Below are 21,195 nucleotides of genomic sequence, written 5' to 3' on the forward strand. Positions count from 1 at the left end.
ATTTCGAGATTAGGATTTGTCACTCCGATTGTCGGAGAGGTATCTCTGGGCCCTCTCGGTAATGCACATCACTATAAGCCTTGCAAGCAATGTAGCTAATGAGTTAGTTACGAAATGATGCATTACGTAACGAGTAAAGAGACTTGCCGGTAACGAGATTGAACTAGGTATTGGATACCGACGATCGAATCTCGGGTAAGTAACATACCAATGACAAAGGGAACAACGTATGTTGTTATGCGGTTTGACCGATAAAGATCTTCGTAGAATATGTGGGAGCCAATATGGGCATCCAGGTCCCGCTATTGGTTATTGACCGGAAACATGTCTCGGTCATGTCTACATAGTTCTCGAACCCGTAGGGTCCGCACGCTTAACGTTTCGTTGATGATATAGTATTATATGAGTTATGCATGTTGGTAACCGAATGTTGTTCGGAGTCCCGGATGAGATCATGGACATGACGAGGAACTCCGGAATGGTCCGGAGGTAAAGTTTGATATATGGGATAATAGTGTTTGATCTTCGGAAGGGTTCCGGAATTCACCGGAAGGGGTTCCGGATGTTTCCCAAAATATTTGGGTACGAGAACACGTTATTTGGGCCAAAGGGGAAAGCCCACAAGGTTTTTGGAAAGCGCAAAAGGAAGTTTTGCGGAGTCTAGGGGCCAGACGCCAGGGTCCCTGGCGTCTGGGTCCAGACGCCGGGAACCCTGGCGTCTGGCCCTGGAGTCCGAGAAGGACTCTTGCCTTTCGGGTGAAACCGACTTTGTGGAGGCTTTTACTCCAAGTTTCGACCCCAAGGCTCAACATATAAATAGAGGGGCAGGGCTAGCACCAAAGACACATCAAGAAACACCAAGCCGTGTGCCGGCAACCCCGTCCCCTCTAGTTTATCCTCCGTCATAGTTTCCGTAGTGCTTAGGCGAAGCCCTGCGGAGATTGTTCTTCACCAACACCGTCACCACACTGTCGTGCTGCCAGAACTTATCTACTACTTCGCCCGTCTTGCTGGATCGAGAAGGCGAGGACGTCATCGAGCTGAACGTGTGCAGAACTCGGAGGTGCCGTGCGTTCGGTACTTGGATCGGTAGGATCGTGAAGACGTACGACTACATCAACCGCGTTGATAAACGCTTCCGCTTAGCGATCTTCAAGGGTATGAAGATACACTCCCCTTCTCGTTGCTATACATCACCATGATCTTGCGTGTGCGTAGGAATTTTTTTGAAATTACTACGTTCCCCATTAGTGGCATCAGAGCCAGGTTTTATGCGTAGATGTCATATGCAGGAGTAGAACACAAGTGAGTTGTGGGCGATACAAGTCATACTGCTTACCAGCATGTCATACTTTGGTTCAGCGGTATGGTGAGATGAAGCGGCTCGGACCGACATTATGCGTACGCTTACGCGAGACTGGTTTCACCGTTACGAGCACTCATGCTTAAAGGTGACTGGCGGGTGTCTCTCTCTCTCTCTCACTTTAGTTGAACTGAGTATGGCTACGCCCGGTCCTTGCGAAGGTTAAAACAGCACTAACTTGACGAACTATCATTGTGGTTTTGATGCGTAGGTAAGAACGGTTCTTGCTCAGCCCGTAGCAGCCACATAAAATTTGCAACAACAAAGTAGAGGACGTCTAACTTGTTTTTGCAGGGCATGTTGTGATGTGATATGGTCAAGACGTGATGCTATATTTTATTGTATGAGATGATCATGTTTTGTAACCGAGTTATCGGCAACTGGCAGGAGCCATATGGTTTTCGCTTTATTGTATGCAATGCAATCGCCCTGTAATTTCTTTACTTTATCACTAAGCGGTAGTGATAGTCGTAGAAGCAATAGTTGGCAAGACGACAACGATGCTACAATGGAGATCAAGGTGCCGCGCCAGTGACGATGGTGATCATGACGGTGCTTCGATGATGGTGATCACAAGCACAAGATGATGATGGCCATATCATATCACTTATATTGATTGCATGTGATGTTTATCCTTTATGCATCTTATCTTGCTTTGATTGACGGTAGCATTTTAAGATGATCTCTCACTAAAATTATCAAGAAGTGTTCTCCCTGGGTATGCACCGTTGCGAAAGTTCTTTGTGCTGAGACACCACGTGATGATCGGGTGTGATAAGCTCTATGTTCAAATACAACGGGTGCAAAACGGTTGCACACGCGGAATACTCAGGTTAAACTTGACGAGCCTAGCATATAACATATATGGCCTCGGAACACGGAGACCGAAAGGTCGAGCGTGAATCATATAGTAGATATGATCAACATAGTGATGTTCACCATTGAAAACTACTCCATCTCACGTGATGATCGGACATGGTTTAGTTGATTTGGATCACGTGATCACTTAGATGACTAGAGAGATGTCTGTCTAAGTGGGAGTTCTTAAGTAATATGATTAATTGAACTTTAAATTTATCATGAACTTAGTCCTGGTAGTATTTTGCAAATTATGTTATAGATCAATAGCTCGCGTTGTTGCTTTCATATGTTTATTTTGATATGTTCCTAGAGAAAACTGTGTTGAAAAATGTTAGTAGCAATGATGCGGATTGGATCCGTGATCTGAGGTTTATCCTCATTGCTGCACAGAAGAATTATGTCCTTGATGCACCGCTAGGTGACAAACCTATTGCAGGAGCAGATGCAGACGTTATGAACGTTTGGCTAGCTCAATATGATGACTACTTGATAGTTTAGTGCACCATGCTTAACGGCTTAGAATCGGGACTTCAAAGATGTTTTGAACGTCATGGACCATATGAGATGTTCCAGGAGTTGAAGTTAATATTTCAAGCAAATACCCGAGTTGAGAGATATGAAGTCTCCAACAAGTTCTATAGCTAAAAGATGGAGGAGAATCGCTCAACTAGTGAGCATGTGCTCAGATTGTCTGGGTACTTCAATCGCTTGAATCAAGTGGGAGTTAATCTTCCAGATAAGATAGTGATTGACAGAATTCTCTAGCCACCATCACTAAAGTTACTAGAACTTCGTGATGAACTATAGTATGCAAGGGATGACGAAAATGATTCCCGAGCTCTTCGTGATGTTGAAATCGACGAAGGTAGAAATCAAGAAAGAGCATCAAGTGTTGATGATTGACAAGACCACTAGTTTCAAGAAAAGGGCAAAGGGAAAGAAAGGGAAACTTCAAGTAGAATGGCAAACAAGTTGTCACTCCCGTGAAGAAGACCAAAGCTGGACCAAAGCCTGAAACTGAGTGCTTACACTGCAAAGGAAATGGTCACTGGAAGCGGAAATGCCCTAAATATTTGGTGGATAAGAAGGATGGCAAAGTGAACAAGGTATATTTGATATACAAGTGTTTGATGTGTGCCTTACTAGTGTTTATAGTAGCCCCTGAGTATTTGATACTTGTTCGGTTGCTAAGATTAGTAACTTGAAACAGGAGTTACATAATAAATAGAGACTAGTTGAGGGGAAGTGACGATGAGTGTTGGAAATAGTTCCAAGATTGATATGATCATCATCACACACTCCCTATATTTTCGAGATTAGTGTTAAACCTAAATAAATGTTATTTAGCGTTTGCGTTGAGCATGAATATGATTTGATCATGTTTATTGCAATACGGTTATTCATTTAAAGTCAGAGAATAATTGTTGCTCTATTTACATGAATAAAACCTTCAATGGTCAAACACCCAATGAAAATAGTTTGTTGGATCTCGATCGTAGTGATACACATATTCATAATATTGATGCCAAAAGATGCAAAGTTAATAATGATAGTGCAACTTATTTGTGGCACTACCGTTTGGGTCATATCGGTGTAAAGCGCATGAAGAAACTCCATAAAGATGGATTTTCGGAATCACTTGGTTATGAATCAGTTGATGCTTGAGAACCGTGCCTTTTGGGCAAGATGACTAAAACTCCATTCTCCGAAACAATGGAACGAACTACTGACTTATTGGAAATAATACATACCGATGTATGCGATCCAATGAGTGTTGATGCTCGTGGCAAGTATCGTTATTTTCTGACCTTCACAAGATGATTTGAGCAGATATGGGTAGATCTACTTGATGAAACATAAGTCTGAAATGGTTGAAAGGTTCAAAGAATTTCAGAGTGAAGTGGAGAATCATCGTAATAAGAAAATAAAGTTTCTATGATTTGATCGTGGAGGTGAATATTTGAGTTACGAGTTTGGCCTTCATTTTAAACAATGTGGAATAGTTTCATAGTTCACGCCACATGGAACACCACAGTGTAATGGTGTGTCCGAACGTCGTAACCGCATTTTATTGAATATGGTGCGATCTATAATGTATCTTACCGATTTACCACTATCGTTTTGGGGTTATGCATTAAAGACAGCTGCATTCAGTTTAAATAGGGTACCATCTAAATCCGTTGAGACGACACCGTATGAACTATGGTTTAGCAGTAAACCTGAGCTGTCATTTCTTAAAGTTTGGAGTTGCGATGCTTATGTGAAAAAGGTTTCAACCTGATAAGCTCGAACTCAAATCGGAGAAGTGCGTCTTCATAGAATACCCAAAGGAAACTGTTGGGTACACCTTCTATCACAGATTCGAAGGCAAAACATTCATTGCTAAGAATGGATCCTTTCTAGAGAAGAAGTTTCTCTCGAAAGAAGTGAGTGGGAGGAAAGTAGAGCTTGATAAGGTAATTTGTACCTTCTCCCGAATTGGAAACTAGTTCATCACTGAAATCAGTTCCAGTGATGCCTACACCAATTAGTGAGGAAGCTAATGATGATGATCATGAAACTTCAGATCAAGTTACTACAAAACCTCGTAGGTCTTCCAAAGTACAGTCCGCACCAGAGTGGTACGGTAATCCTGTTCTGGAAGTCATGTTACTAGACCATGATGAAACCTATGAACTATGAGGAAGCGATGATGAGCCCAGATTCCGCGAAATGGCTGGAGTCCATGAAATCTAAGATAGGATCCATGTATGAGAACAAAGTGTGGACTTTGGTGGAGTTGCCCGATGATCGTCAAGCCATATTGTATAAATCGATCTTCAAGAGGAAGACAGATGCTGATAGTAGTGTCACTATCTACAAAGCTCGACTTGTCGCAAAAAGGTTTTCGACAAGTTCAAGGTGTTGACTACAGTGAGATTTTTCTCATCTGTAGCGATGCTTAAGTCTGTCCGAATGATGTTAGCAATTGCCACATTTTATGAAATATGGCAAATGGATGTCAAAACTGCATTCCTTAATGGTTTTCTTAAAGAAGAGTTGTATATGATGCAACCAGAAGGTTTTGTCAATCCTAAAGGTGCTAACAAAATGTGCAAGCTCCAGCAATCCATCTATGGACTGGTGCAAGCATCTCGGAGTTGGAATATACGCTTTGATAAGTTGATCAAAGCATATAGTTTTTGTACAGACTTGCGGTGAAGCCTGTATTTACAAGAAAGTGAGTGGGAGCACTACAGCATTTCTGATAAGTATATGTGAATGACATATTGTTGATCGGAAATAATGTAGAATTATTCTGCAAAGCATAAAGGAGTGTTCGAAAGGAGTTTTTGTAAAAAGAAAGAGCTCAGTAAAGCTACTTGCATATTGAGCATCAAGATCTATTGAGATAGATCAAGATGCTTGATAAGTTTTTCAATAAGTACATACCTTGTCAAGATTTTGAAATAGTTCAAAATGAACAGTCAAAGAAAAAGTTCTTGCCTGTGTTGCAAAGGTGTGAAATTGAGTAAGACTCAAATCCCAACCACGGCAGACAATAGAAAAGAGAATGAAAGTCATTTCCTATGCCTCATTCATAGGTTCTATAAAATATGCTATCCTATGTACTAGACCTATTGTATACCTTGCTCTGAATTTGACAAGGGAGTACAATAGTGATCTAGGAGTAGATCACCGGACATTGGTCAAGAATATCCTTAGTGAGGACTAAGGAAATATTTCTCGATTATGGAGGTGATAAAAAGAGCCCATCGTAACGAGTTACATCGGTGCAAGCTTTTACACCGATCCAGATGACTCTAAGTCTCAATTTGGATACATATTGAAAGTGGGAGCAATTAGCTAGAGTAGCTCCGTGCAGAACATTGTCGACATAGAATATTTGCAAAATATAGACGACTCTGAATATGAAAGACCCGTTGACTAAGCTTCTCTCACGAGCAAAACATGATCACACCTTGGTACTCTTTGGGTGTTAATCACATAGCGATGTGAACTAGATTATTGACTCTAGTAAACCCTTTGGGTGTTGGTCACATGACGATGTGAACTATGGGTGTTAATCATATACATATATGAATATTGGTGTTAAATCACATGGCGATGTGAACTAGATTATTGACTCTAGTGCAAGTGGGAGACTGAAGGAAATATGCCCTAGAGGCAATAATAAAGTTATTATTTATTTCTTTATATCATGATAAATGTTTATTATTCATGCTAGAATTGTATTTACCGGAAACATAATACATGTGTGAATACATAGACAAACATAGTGTCACTAGTATGCCTCTACTTGACTAGCTCGTTGAATCAAAAGATGGTTAAGTTTCCTAGCCATAGACATGAGTTGTCATTTGATTAACGGGATCACATCATTAGGAGAATGATGTGATTGACTTGACCCATTCCGTTAGCTTAGCACTTGATCGTTTAGTATGTTGCTATTGCTTTCTTCATGACTTATACATGTTCCTATGACTATGAGATTATGCAACTCCCGTTTACCGGAGGAACACTTTGTGTGCTACCAAACATCACAACGTAACTGGGTGATTATAAAGGAGCTATACAGGTGTCTCCAAAGGTACATGTTGGGTTGGCGTATTTCGAGATTAGGATTTGTCACTCCGATTGTCGGAGAGGTATCTCTGGGCCCTCTTGGTAATGCACATCACTATAAGCCTTGCAAGCAATGTAGCTAATGAGTTAGTTATGGAATGATGCATTACGTCACAACTAAAGAGACTTGCCGGTAACGAGATTGAACTAGGTATTGGATACCGACGATCGAATCTCGGGTAAGTAACATACCGATGACAAAGGGAACAACGTATGTTGTTATGCGGTTTGACCGATAAAGATCTTCGTAGAATATGTGGGAGCCAATATGGGCATCCAGGTCCCGCTATTGGTTATTGACCGGAAACATGTCTCGGTCATGTCTACATAGTTCTCGAACCCGTAGGGTCCGCACGCTTAACGTTTCGTTGACGATATAGTATTATATGAGTTATGCATGTTGGTAACCGAATGTTGTTCGGAGTCCCGGATGAGATCATGGACATGACTAGGAACTCCGGAATGGTCCGGAGGTAAAGTTTGATATATGGGATAATAGTGTTTGATCTCCGGAAGGGTTCCAGAATTCACCGGAAGGGGTTCCGGATGTTTCCCGAAATGTTTGGGTACGAGAACACGTTATTTGGGCCAAAGGGGAAAGCCCACAAGGTTTTTGGAAAGCGCAAAAGGAAGTTTTGCGGAGTCCAGGGGCCAGACGCCAGGGTCCCTGGCGTCTGGGTCCAGACGCCGGGAACCCTGGCATCTGGCCCTGGAGTCTGAGAAGGACTCTTGCCTTTCGGGTGAAACCGACTTTGTGGAGGCTTTTACTCCAAGTTTTGACCCCAAGGATCAACATATAAATAGAGGGGCAGGGCTAGCACCAAAGACACATCAAGGAACACCAAGCCGTGTGCCGGCAACCCTGTCCCCTCTAGTTTATCCTCCGTCATAGTTTCCGTAGTGCTTAGGCGAAGCCCTGCGGAGATTGTTCTTCACCAACACCATCACCACGCCGTCGTGCTGCCGAAACTCATCTACTACTTCGCCCGTCTTGCTGGATCGAGAAGGCGAGGACGTCATCGAGCTGAACGTGTGCAGAACTCGGAGGTGCCGTGCGTTCGGTACTTGGATCAGTCGGATCGTGAAGACGCACGACTACATCAACCACGTTGATAAACACTTCCGCTTAGCGATCTTCAAGGGTATGAAGATACACTCCCCTTCTCTTTGCTATACATCACCATGATCTTGCGTGTGCGTAGGAATTTTTTTGAAATTACTACGTTCCCCATCACAGGGTTCATGGCGTCTACCCCTGGGATAGACGCCGGAGTCCGTGGCATCTACGTAAACGCCGGGAACCATGGTGTTTAGCCCTCAAGTCCGAGACGGACTCATCTTTGCGTTCCGAACCGACTTTGCGGAGTGAAAACCCACAAGTGTAGGGGATCGCAACAGCTTTCGAGGGTAAAGTATTCAACCCAGATTTATTGATTCGACACAAGGGGAGCCAAAGAATATTATTGAGTATTTGCTGTTGAGTTGTCAATTCAACCACACCCGGATGACTTAGTATCCGCAGCAAAGTATTTAGTAGCAAAGTAGTATGATAATAAAGATAACGGTAGCAAAAGTAATATTTTTGGGTTTTGTAGTGATTGTAACAATAGCAACGAAAAAGTAAATAAGCGAAACACAAGATGTGAATAGCTCGTAGGCATTGGATCAGTGATGGATAATTATGTCAGATGCAATTCCTCATGTAGTAGCTATAACATAGGGTGACACAGAACTAGCTCCAATTCATCAATGTAATGTAGGCATGAATTCCGTATACAGTCATACGTGCTTATGGAAAAGAACTTGCATGACATATTTTGTCCTACCCTCCCGTGGCAGCGGGGTCCTAGCAGAAACTAAGGGATATTAAGGCCTCCTTTTAATAGAGAACCGGAACAAAGCATTAGCACATAGTGAATACATGAACTCCTCAAACTACGGTCATCACCGAGAAGTATCCCGATTATTGTCACTTCGGGGTTGTCGGATCATAACACATAATAGGTGACTATAGACTTGCAAGATAGGATCAAGAACACACATATATTCATGAAAACATAATAGGTTCAGATCTGAAATCATGGCACTCGGGCCCTAGTGACAAGCATTAAGCATAGCAAAGTCATAGCAACATCAATCTCAAAACATAGTGGATACTAGGGATCAAACCCTAACAAAACTAACAAACCCATCACCGTCCAGCAAGCCTACGATGGAATTACTCACGCACGGTGGTGAACATCATGAAATTGGTGATGGAGGATGGTTGATGATGACGACGGTGACGAATCCCCCTCTCCGGAGCCCCGAACAGACTCCAGATCAGCTCTCCAGAGAGAGATTAGGGCTTGACGGCGGCTCCGTATCGTAAAACGCGATTAAACTTTCCCTCTGATTTTTTTCCTCCGCGAAATTGAATATATGGAGTTGGAGTTGAGGTCGGTGGAGCCTCAGGGGGCCCACGAGACAGGGGGCGCGCCCAGGGGGGTGGGCGCGCCCCCACCCTCGTGGACAGGGTGTGGGCCCCCTAGTCTTGATTATTCGCCAGTATATTTTATATTTTCCAAAAAGTGCCTCCGTGGATTTTCAAGACATTCCGAGAACTTTTGTTTTCTACACATAAAACAACATCATGGCAGTTCTGCTAAAAACAGTGTCAGTCCGGGTTAGTTTCATTCAAATCATGCAAGTTAGAGTCCAAAACAAGGGCAAAAGTGTTTGGAAAAGCAGATACGTTGGAGACGTATCAACTCCCCCAAGCTTAAACATTTGCTTGTCCTCAAGCAATTCAGTTGATAAACTGAAAGTGATAAAGAAAAACTTTTACAAGCTCTGTTTGCTCTTGTTGTTGTAAACATGCAAAGCCAGCATTCAGGTTTCAACAAATATTATGAACTAACCATACTCACAGTAACACCTAGGTCTCACAATTACTCATATCAATAACATAATCAGCTAGCGAGCCATAATAATAAAACTCGGATGACAACACTTTCTCAAAACAATCATAACATGATATAACAAAATGGTATCTCGCTAGCACTTTCTGAGACCGCAAAACATAAATGCAGAGCACCTTTAAAGATCAAGGACTGACTAAACATTGTAATTCATGGTAAAAGAGATCCAGTCAAGTCATACCCAATATAAATCAACAATAATGAATGCAAATGACAGTGTGCTCTCCAGCGGGTGTTTTTTAATAAGAAGGTGATGACTCAACATAAAAGTAAATAGATAGGCCCTTCGTAGAGGGAAGCAGGGATTTGTAGAGGTGCCAGAGCTCGGTTTTAAAATAGAGATTGAATAACATTTTGAGTGGCATACTTTTGCTGTCAACGCAACAACTATGAGATGGCTGTATCTTCCATACTACATGCATTATAGGAAGTTCCCAAACAAAATGGTAAAGGTTTATACTCCCCCAATCACCAACAAGCATCAATCCATGGCTTGCTCGAAACAACGAATGCCTCCAACTAACAACAGCCCTGGGGAAGTTTTGTTTAATTATTTTGATTTTCTTTGATCTTTTTGGATCATGGGACTGGGCATCCCGGTTACCGGCCCTTTCTCGTGAATGAGGAGCGGAGTCCGCTCGTCTTGAGAATAACCCACCTAGCATGGAAGATATAGGTAGCCCTAGTTGAAACATGAGCTGCTCGAGCATACAAAACAGAATTTCATTTGAAGGTTTAGAGTTTGGCACATACAAATTTACTTGGAACGGCAGGTAAATACCGCATATAGGAAGGTATGGTGGACTCATATGGAACAACTTTGGGGTTTAAGGAGTTTGGATGCACAAGCAGTATTCCCGCTTAGTACAGGTGAAAGCTAACAAAAGACTGGGAGGCGACCAACTGAGAGAGCGACAACAGTCATAAACATGCACTAAAATTAATTCACATCGAGTACAAGCATGAGTAGGATATAATCCACCATGAACATAAATATCATGAAGGCTATGTTGATTTGTTTCAACTATATGCGTGAACATGTGCCAAGTCGAGTCACTCAATTCATTCAAACGAGGATACCATCCCATCATACCACATCATAATCATTCTAATAGCATGTTGGCGCGCAAGGTAAACCATTATAACTCATAGCTAATCAAGCATGGCACAAGCAACTATAATCTCTAAATGTCATTTCAAATATGTTTACTTCACAATAAGCTGAATCAGGAACGATGAACTCATCATATTTACAAAAACAAGAGAGGTCGAGTTCATACCATCTTCTCTCATCTCAATCAGTCCATCATATATCGTCATTATTGCCTTTCACTTGCACGATAGAACGATGTGTATAATAATAATAGTGCACGTGCATTGGACTAAGCTGGAATCTACAAGCATTCAACTCAAGAGAGAAGACAAAGTAATATGGGCTCTAAGTTAAATAAACAATCATGCATATGAGGGCCACTAAACATTTTCAATATGGTCTTCTACTCTCGACCCCCAAAGAAAAGAAAAGAAAAGAAAAGAAAAGAAAAGAAAAGAAAAGAAAAGAAAACTATTTACACGGGAAAGCTCCCAACAAGTAAGAAGAAGAACGAGAAATCTTTTTGGGTTTTCATTTTAATTTCTACTACAAGCATGGAAATTAAACTAACTAATTTTTTTTGATTTTTTTCTTAAGGTTTATCAAACACACAAGAAGAAAGCTAGAAAAAGAAAATTAAACTAGCATGGATAATACAATGAAAGAGTATGAGCACCAACGACTAGAATAGTGTGTGAACATGAATGTAAAGTCGGTGAGAAATATGTACTCCCCCAAGCTTAGGCTTTTGGCCTAAGTTGGTCTAATGCCAAGGATAGCCTGGCTGATATCCGTAGTTGTAACTGGGGTCGTACTGAGATGCAGCAACAAATGCCTCCTGAGCTGCGACATGTTGGCGAGCAGCCTCCGCTCTCCCCTCGTGTTCAGCTGCTTCCTCCCTGGTAACAACATATCTTCCTTTTGCCTGGTAATCAAAAAGGAGAGGAGCAGGAAGAGTAATATGGACAACGTTGCGTCTGTCGTAGATTAGTCGATACTGGGGGAGTTGTTCATTCCTCTTCGGAAAATGATGCTGGACCATAGCGTCATAATCTAAATAAGCAGGAGGTAACATCATATCCCCCTCTCGTGGGGCTATTCCAAGATAATTAGCCACACGGGTTGCATAAATTCCTCCAAATAAATCTCCAGCTCTACCATTATTATGCAACCTACGTGCAACTATTGCCCCCAAGTTATAATCTTTATAACCTAACACAGCACTCTTGAGGGCACAAAGATCAGGGACACACATATGACATGCTTCATCTTTACCGTTAATGCATCTACCAATGAAGAGAGCAAAATAATGTATAGCAGGAAAATGAATGCTCCATATGGTAGCTTGTGCAATATCCCTAGATTCTCCCACAGTAATACTAGCAAGGAAATCTCTAAATTCAGATTTGTGGGGATCATTAATATTACCCCACTGTGGAAGTTTGCAGGCAGTTGTAAAATCCTCTAAGTCCATGATATAAGATGTATCTTAGATATCAAATAGGACACTAGGAGAATTACGTGTACAATTATATTTAAACCTTCGCACAAATGAATCAGTCAATTGATAGTACAGAGGACACTTATCTTGTAAGAAGTTCTCCAGATCAGCTTTGCGCACATACGCGTCAAATTCCTCCTTAAAGCTTGCTTCGACCATAAAATCGCCGGATGGCCACTCACAAGCTCGTACATCTGCGTCCCTCGGTAATTCAACATCTTGCTCACGTATAGAAATCCTGGGTCCTTTCTTTACCGAGGAACCACCTTGGTACATTCTCCTAGACATAATTCTTTTTCAAGCAACAATCTCCCAAAGTAGTTTTGTGAATGGAGCTTTGAGCAAGGAGATCGAAAATCGCAGCAAAATGAGCTAGAACTCGTGCTTGAGCTGGATGGGGATTTTTTGGGGAATAAGATGGAGTGTGTGGGTGCTGGCATAAGTGGAGGGGGACCACCAGGGGCCCACGAGATAGGGGGGCGCGCCCAGGGGGGGTGGGCGCGCCCTCCACTCTCGTGGCCTGGTGCTTGCCCCTCCTGCAGTGATTTCAGTGCCTAAAATACTCAAATATTCCATAAAAATCATACAAAATTTGCAGGGCATTTGGAGCACTTTTATTTTCGGAATATTTTTTATTGCACGGATAATTCAGAAAATAGACGGATAATACTGTTTTTTGCTTTATTTATTCTAAATAACAGAAAGTAAAAAGAGGGTACAGAAGGTTGTGCCTTCTAGTTTCATCCATCTCATGTTCATCAAAACTAATCCACTAACAAGGTTGATCAAGTCTTGTTAACAAACTCATTCCGCAAAACACGGAACCAGAGAAATTTCGAATAACACTAAGTTACCTCAACGGGGATATGAACATTCCCAACGATAGGAATATCATACTTTTTCTTGACAGTAGGGAGAGGAAATTCAAAACCTCCAATAATAATATTTGGAACTTTTCCAATAGAATTGATGCTATGAACTTGAGATTGTTTCCTCGGAAAGTGTACCGTATGCTCATTATCATTAACATGAAAAGTGACATTGCCTTTGTTGCAATCAATAACAGCCCCTGCAGTATTCAAAAAGGGTCTACCAAGGATAATCGACATACTATCGTCCTCGGGAATATCAAGAATAACAAAGTCCGTTAAGATAGTGACATTTGCAACCACAACAGGCACATCCTCACAAATACCAACAGGTATAGCAGTTGATTTATCAGCCATTTGCAAGGATATTTCAGTAGGTGTCAACTTATTCAATTCAATTCTACGATATAAAGAGAGAGGCATAACACTAACACCAGCTCCAAGATCACATAAAGCAATTCTAACATAATTTCTTTTAATGGAGCATGGTATAGTTGGTACCCCCGGATCTCCAAGTTTCTTGGGTATTCCACCCTTAAAAGTGTAATTAGCAAGCATGGTGGAAATTTCAGCTTCCGGTATCTTTCTTTTGTTTGTAATGATATCCTTCATATACTTAGCATAAGGATTTACTTTAAGCATATCAGTTAAGTGCATACGTAAGAAGATAGGTCTAATCATTTTAGCAAAGCGCTCAAAATCCTCATCGTCCTTTGTCTTGGATGGTTTAGGAGGAAAGGGCATGGGTTTCTGAACCCATGGTTCTCTTTCTCTACCGTGCTTCCTAGCAACAAAATCTCTCTTATCATAACGTTGATTCTTTGATTGTGGGTTATCAAGATCAACAGCAGGTTCAGTCTCTACTTCATTGTTTTTGCTAGGTTGAGCATCAACATGAACATTATCATTAACATTATCACTAGGTTCATGTTCGTCACCTGATTGTGTTTCAGCATCAGAGATAGAAATATCATTGGGATTCTCAGGTGTGTCTATAGTAGGTTCACTAGAAGCATGCAAAGTCCTATCGTTTTTCTTTTTCTTCTTTTTAGAAGAACTAGGTGCCTCTAAATTGTTTCTCTGAGAATCTTGCTCGATTCTCTTATGGTGGACTTCAGGATACAAAGGTTCCTGAGTCATTCTACCAGTTCTAGTAGCCACTCTAATAGAAAAGTCATTTTTATTATTTAATTAGTCAAGCAAATCATTTTGAGCTTTAAGTACTTGCTCAGCTTGAGTAGCAACCATAGAAGCATATTTGCTAATGAGTTTAAGTTCACCTTTAACTCTAGCCATATAATCGCTCACGCGTCCTATCTTGAAAGCATTATTCTTTAACTCTCTACCAACATAAGCATTAAAACTTTCTTGTCTATCCATAAAGTCATCAAATTCATCTGAGCATAGGCTATGAAATTTAGTAGAGGGGATTTCACCTTTATCATATCTATAGAGAGAATTTACCTTTACTACCTGTGTTGGGTTATCAAGACAATGTGGTTCTTAAACAGGAGGTATATTAAGACCATGTATTTCTTCAATAGGTGGTAAATTCTTAACATCTTCAGCTTTTATACCTTTTTCTTTCATTGATTTCTTTGCCTCTTGCATATCTTCAGGACTGAGAAATTAAGCACCTCTCTTCTTCGGAGTGGGTGTAGGAATAAGCTCAGGAGTTGGCTCAATTGGTTCAAGAATTGCTTCAGGAATTGGCTGAGGGAGAGTCCATTTATTTTCATTATTCAACATATTATTCAATAGTAATTCAGCTTCATCGACTATTCTTTCCCTGAAAACACAACCAGCACAACTATCCAAGTAATCCTTGGAAGCATCGGTTAGTCCATTATAAAAGATATCAAGTATTTCATTTTTCTTAAGAGGATGGTCAGGCAAAGCATTAAGTAACCGGAGAAGCCTCCCCCAAGCTTGTGGGAGACTCTCTTCTTTGATTTGCACAAAATTATATATTTCCCGCAAGGTAGCTTGTTTCTTATGAGCAGGGAAATATTTAGCAGAGAAGTAATAAATCATATCCTGGGGACTACGCACACAACCAGGAGCAAGAGAGTTAAACCAAGTCTTAGCATCACCTTTAATGAGAACGGAAATATCTTAAGGATATAATAATAGCGAGACTTCTCATCATTAGTAAACAGGGTGGCAATATCATTTAACTTGGTGAGATGTGCCACAACAGTTTCAGATTCAAGGCCATAAAAAGGATCAGATTCAACTAAAGTAATGATTTCAGGATCAACAGAGAATTCATAATCCCTATCAGTAACACACATAGGTGAAGTAGCAAAAGCAGGGTCAGGTTTCATTCTAGCATTAAGAGATTGCTACTTCCATTTAGCTAATAATTTCTTAAGATCATATCTATCTTTACAAGCAAATATAGCTCTAGCAGCTTCCTCTTCCATAACATAACCCTCAGGAACAACAGGTAATTCATAATTAGGGGGAGAACTTTCATCATCACTATCATCAATAATAGTATCTTCAATAATTTCATTCTCTCTAGCCCTAGCAAGTTGTTCATCAAGAAATTCACCTAATGGCAAAGTAGTATCACGCATAGAAGTAGTTTCATCATAAGTATCATGCATAGCAGAAGTGGCATCATCAATAACATGCGACATATAAGAATTCATAGCAGTAGCAGGTTTAGTGTCGCAAGCTTACTAATAACAGAAGGAGAATCTAGTTCAAAGCTAGATGGCAGTTCCTTACCTCCCCTCGTAGTTGAGGGAAAAATCTTGGTTCTTTCGTCTTTCAAGTTCCTGATAGTGATCAACAGATATAAATCCCAAGTGACTCAAAGAATAGAGCTATGCTCCCCGGCAACAGCGCAAGAAATTAGTCTTGATAACCCACCAGTGTAGGGGATCGCAACAACTTTCGAGGGTAAATTATTCTACCCAAATTTATTGATTCGACACAAGGGGAGCCAAAGAATATTGTTGAGTATTAGCAGTTGAGTTGTCAATTCAACCGCACCTGGATAACTTAGTATTTGCAGCAAGTATTTAGTAGCAAAGTAGTATGATAATAAAGATAACGGTAGCAAAAGTAATATTTTTGGGTTTTGTAGTGATTGTAACAATAACAACGGAAAAGTAAATAAGCGAAACACAAGATGTGAAAAAGCTCGTAGGCATTGGATCAGTGATGGATAATTATGTCAGATGCGATTCCTCATGTAATAGCTATAACATAGGGTGACACAGAACTAGCTCCAATTCATCAATGTAATGTAGGCATGTATTCCGAATATAGTCATACGTGCTTATGGAAAAGAACTTGCATGACATCTTTTGTCCTACCCTCCTGTGGCAGCGGGGTCCTAGCGGAAACTAAGGTATATTAAGGCCTCCTTTTAATAGAGAACAGGAACAAAGCATTAGCGCATAGTGAATACATGAACTCCTCAAACTACGGTCATCACCGAGAAGTATCCCGATTATTGTCACTTCGGGGTTGTCGGATCATAACACATAATAGGTGACTATAGACTTGCAAGATAGGATCAAGAACACACATATATTCATGAAAACATAATAGGTTCAGATCTGAAATCATGGCACTCGGGCCCTAGTGACAAGCATTAAGCATAGCAAAGTCATAGCAACATCAATCTCAAAACATAGTGGATACTAGGGATCAAACCCTAACAAAACTAACTTGATTACATGGTAAATCTCATCCAACCCATCACCGTCCAGCAAGCCTACGATGGAATTACTCATGCACGGTGGTGAGCATCATGAAATTGGTGATGGAGGATGGCTGATGATGACGACAGCGACGAATCCCCCTCTCCGGAGCCCCGAACGGACTCCAGATCAGCCCTCCCGAGAGAGATTAGGGCTTGGCGGCGGCTCCATATTGTAAAACGCGATGAAACTTTCTCTCTGATTTTTTCTTCGTGAAACGAAATATATGGAGTTGGAGTTGAGGTCGGTGGAGCCTCAGGGGCCCACGAGACAGGGGGCGCACCCAGGGGGGTGGGCGTGCCCCCACCCTCGTGGACAGGGTGTGGGCCCCCTGGTCTTGATTATTTCGCCAGTATTTTTTATATTTTCCAAAAAGTGCCTCCGTGGATTTTCAGGACATTCTGAGAACTTTTGTTTTCTGCACATAAAACAACATCATCGCAGTTCTGCTGAAAACAACGTCAGTTCGGGTTAGTTTCATTCAAATCATGCAAGTTAGAGTCCAAAACAAGGGCAAAAGTGTTTGGAAAAGTAGATACGTTGGAGATGTATCAGGGAGGCCTCCTCTCCAAGGTACGACCCCAGGGCTCAACATATAACTAGACGAGCAGGGCTAGCCCCTAGAACACAAGTTTTTGAGCCTCCTCTAGTTGGTCCTAGTTGAGTAATTAGAGCTAGCCCTAGCTACCTCTAATCCTCACAGAAGCCAAGTGTGGTTCTAATCTCCTCCCTCTAGTTCACCACCACCGTCACCACGTCGTCGTGTTGCCGGAACTCATTTACTACTTTGCCCCTCTTGCTGGATCAAGAAGGTGAGGACGTCATCGAGCTGAACGTGTGCTGAACACAGAGGTGCCGTATGTTCGGTGCTTGATCGGAACGGATTGTGAAGGAGTACGACTACATCAACCGCATTGATAAACGCTTCCGCTTAGCGATCTACAAGGGTATGTAGATGCTCCCCCCCTCTCGTAGCTATGCATCTCTATGGATAGATCTTGCATGTGCGTAGAATTTTTTTATTTTCCATGCAATGTTTCCCAATAGTGGCACCATGAGCCAGGTCTGTGCGTAGATGATATGCACGAGTAGAACACAAAGGATTTGTGGGCGATGATATTCGTATTGCTTACCACCTATATCTTATTGTGACTCGGCAGTATTGTGGGATGAAGCGGCTCGGACTAACCATACATGTCCACGTACATGAGAGTGGTTCCACCGATTAACATGCAACTTTTTTTGCATAAAGGTGGCTGGCGGGTATCTGTTCCTCCCACTTTAGTTGAATCTAATTTGACTACGACGGTCCTTGCAGAATGTTAAATAGCAAATTGACAATCTCCACTGTGGTTTTACGTACGTAAGAACGGTTCTTGCTAGTTGCCCGTAGCAGCCACGTAAAACTTGCAACAACAAAGTAGAAGACGTCTAACTTGTTTTTGCAGGGCATGTTGTGATGTGATATGGTCAAGACGTGATATGATATATGTTGATGTATGAGATGATCATGTTTTGTAATAAGTTCACGACTTGCATGTCGATGAGTACGACAACCATTAGGAGCCTTAGGGTTGTCTTTAATTATTGTATCACCTGCGTGTCAATCACTAAGCGCCATGTAATTGCTTTACTTTATCGCTATGCATAAGCAATAGTTGGCAAGATGACCCCGACAGAACGATGGAGATCGAGGTGTTGCGTCAGTGACGATGGAGATCATGTTGTTGCTTTGGAGATGGACATGAAAAAGCATAAGATTGTGATGGCCATATCATGTCACATATTTTGATTGCATGTGATGTTTATCCTTTATGCATCTTATTTTTCTTAGAACGACGGTAGCATTATAAGATGATACCTTCACTTAATTTCAAATTAAAAAGTGTTCTCCCTGAGTATGCATCGTTGCTAAAGTTCGTCGTTTTGAAGCACCTCGTGATGATCGGGTGTGATAGATTCTACGTTCACATACAACGGGTGTAAGCCAGTTTTGCACATGCAGAATACTTGGGTTAAACTTGACGAGCCTAGCATGTACAGACATGGTCTCGGAACACTGGAGACTGAAAGGTTGAACGTGAGTCATATAGTAGATATGATCAACATGGGGATGCTCACCATTGAAGACTACCCCATCTCACATGATGATCGGACATGGGTTAGTTCATTTGGATCATGTATCACTTAAACAACTTGAGGGATGTTGATTTAAGTGGGAGTTCATTAGTAATTTGATTATTTGGACTAAAATTTATCATCAACTTAGTTCTAATAGTCTTTGCAAATCTATGTTATAGATCAATGGCCCGTGCTACCGTTCCCTTAAATTTTAATGCGTTCCTAGAGAAAGCTAAGTTGAAAGATGATGTTAGCAACTACATGCATTGGGTCCGTAACTTGAGGATTATCATCATTGCTGCACAGAGAATTATGTCCTTGATGCACCGCTAGGTGATAGACCTGCTGCAGGAGCAAATGCAGATGTTATGAATGTCTGGCAGGCTCGATCTGATGACTACTCAATAGTTCAATGTGCCATGCTTTATGGCTTAGAACCGGGACTTCAAACATGTTTTGAACGTCATGGAGCATATGAGATGTTCCAAGAGTTGAAGTTAATATTTCAAGCAAATGTCCGGGTTGAGAGATATGAAGTCTCCAACAAGTTCTATAGCTGCAAGCTAGAGGAGAATAGTTCTGTCAGTGAACACATACTCAGAATGTTTGGGTACCACAATCACTTGACTCAGTTGGGAATTGATCTTCCAGCTGAGAGTGTTATTGATAGAGTTCTTCAGTCACTGCCACCAAGCTACAAAGGCTTTGTGATGAACTATAACATGCAAGGGATGATGATAACGATTCCTGAGCTCTTCGTGATGCTGAAATCGGTGAAGGTAGAAATCAAGAAAGAGCATCAATTGTTGATGGTTAACAAGACCACCAGTTTTAAGAAAAAGGCCAAGGGAAAGAAATGAAACATCAATAAGACTGGCAAGCAAGTTGCCGCTCCAGTGAAGAAGCCCAAAGCTAGACCCAAGCCTAAAACTGAGTGCTTCTACTGCAAGGGAAATGGTCATTGGAAGCGGAACTTCCCCAAGTACTTGGCAGACAAGAAGGATGGCAAAGTGAATAAAGGTAGATTTAATATACATGTTATTGATGTGGTCCTTACTAATTCTCATAGTAGCGCCTGCGTATTTGATACTGGTTCGGTTGCTCATATTTGTAACACGAAACAAGAGCTGCGGAATAAACGAACATTGGCTAAGGACGAGGTGACGATGCGCGTCAGAAATGGTTCCAAGGTTGATGTGATCACCGTCGGCCACACTACCTCTACATCTACCTTTGGAATTAGTTTTAGACCTCAATAATTGTTATTTCGTGTCAGAGTTGAGCATGAACATTATATCTGGATCTTGTTTATTGCAAGACGGTTACTCATTTAAGTCAGATAATAATGGTTGTTCTATTTATATATGTAACATCTTTTATGGTCATGCACCCTTAGTGAATGGTCTATTCTTGTTGAATATCGATCGTAGTGATACACATATTCATAACATTGATGCCAAAAGATGTAAAGTTGATAATGATAGTGCAACATCCTTGTGGCACTGCCGTTTAAGTCATATTGGTGTAAAGCGCATGAAGAAACTCCATGCAGATGGACTTTTGTCATCACTTGATTGAGAATCATTTGATACTTGCGAACCATGCCTCATGGGTAAGATGACTAAAACTCTGTTCTACGGAAAAATGGAGCGACCTAATGACTTATTGGAAATAATACATACCGATGTATACGGTCCAGTGAGTGTTGAAGCACGCGACATATATTGTTATTTTCTGACCTTCACAGATGAGTTGAGTAGGTATGGGTATATCGACTTGATGAAACACAAGTCTGAAACATTTGAAAAGTTCAAAGAATTTCAGAGTGAAGTGGAGAATCATCGTAACAAGAAAATAAAGTTTCTATGATCTAATCGCGGAGGTGAATATTTGAGTTACGAGTTTGGCCTTCATTTAAGACAACGTGGAATTGTTTCACAACTCACGCCACCTAGAACACCATAGCGTAATGGTGTGTCCGAACGTCGTAACCGTACTTTATTAGATATGGTGCATTCTATGATGTCTCTTACCGATTTGCCTTTATCATTTTAGGGTTTTTCATTAGATATAGCCGCATTC

This window comes from Triticum dicoccoides, chromosome 3B (genome assembly GCF_002162155.2).
Source record: "Triticum dicoccoides isolate Atlit2015 ecotype Zavitan chromosome 3B, WEW_v2.0, whole genome shotgun sequence".
In the NCBI taxonomy this organism is placed as follows: Eukaryota; Viridiplantae; Streptophyta; class Magnoliopsida; order Poales; family Poaceae; genus Triticum; species Triticum dicoccoides.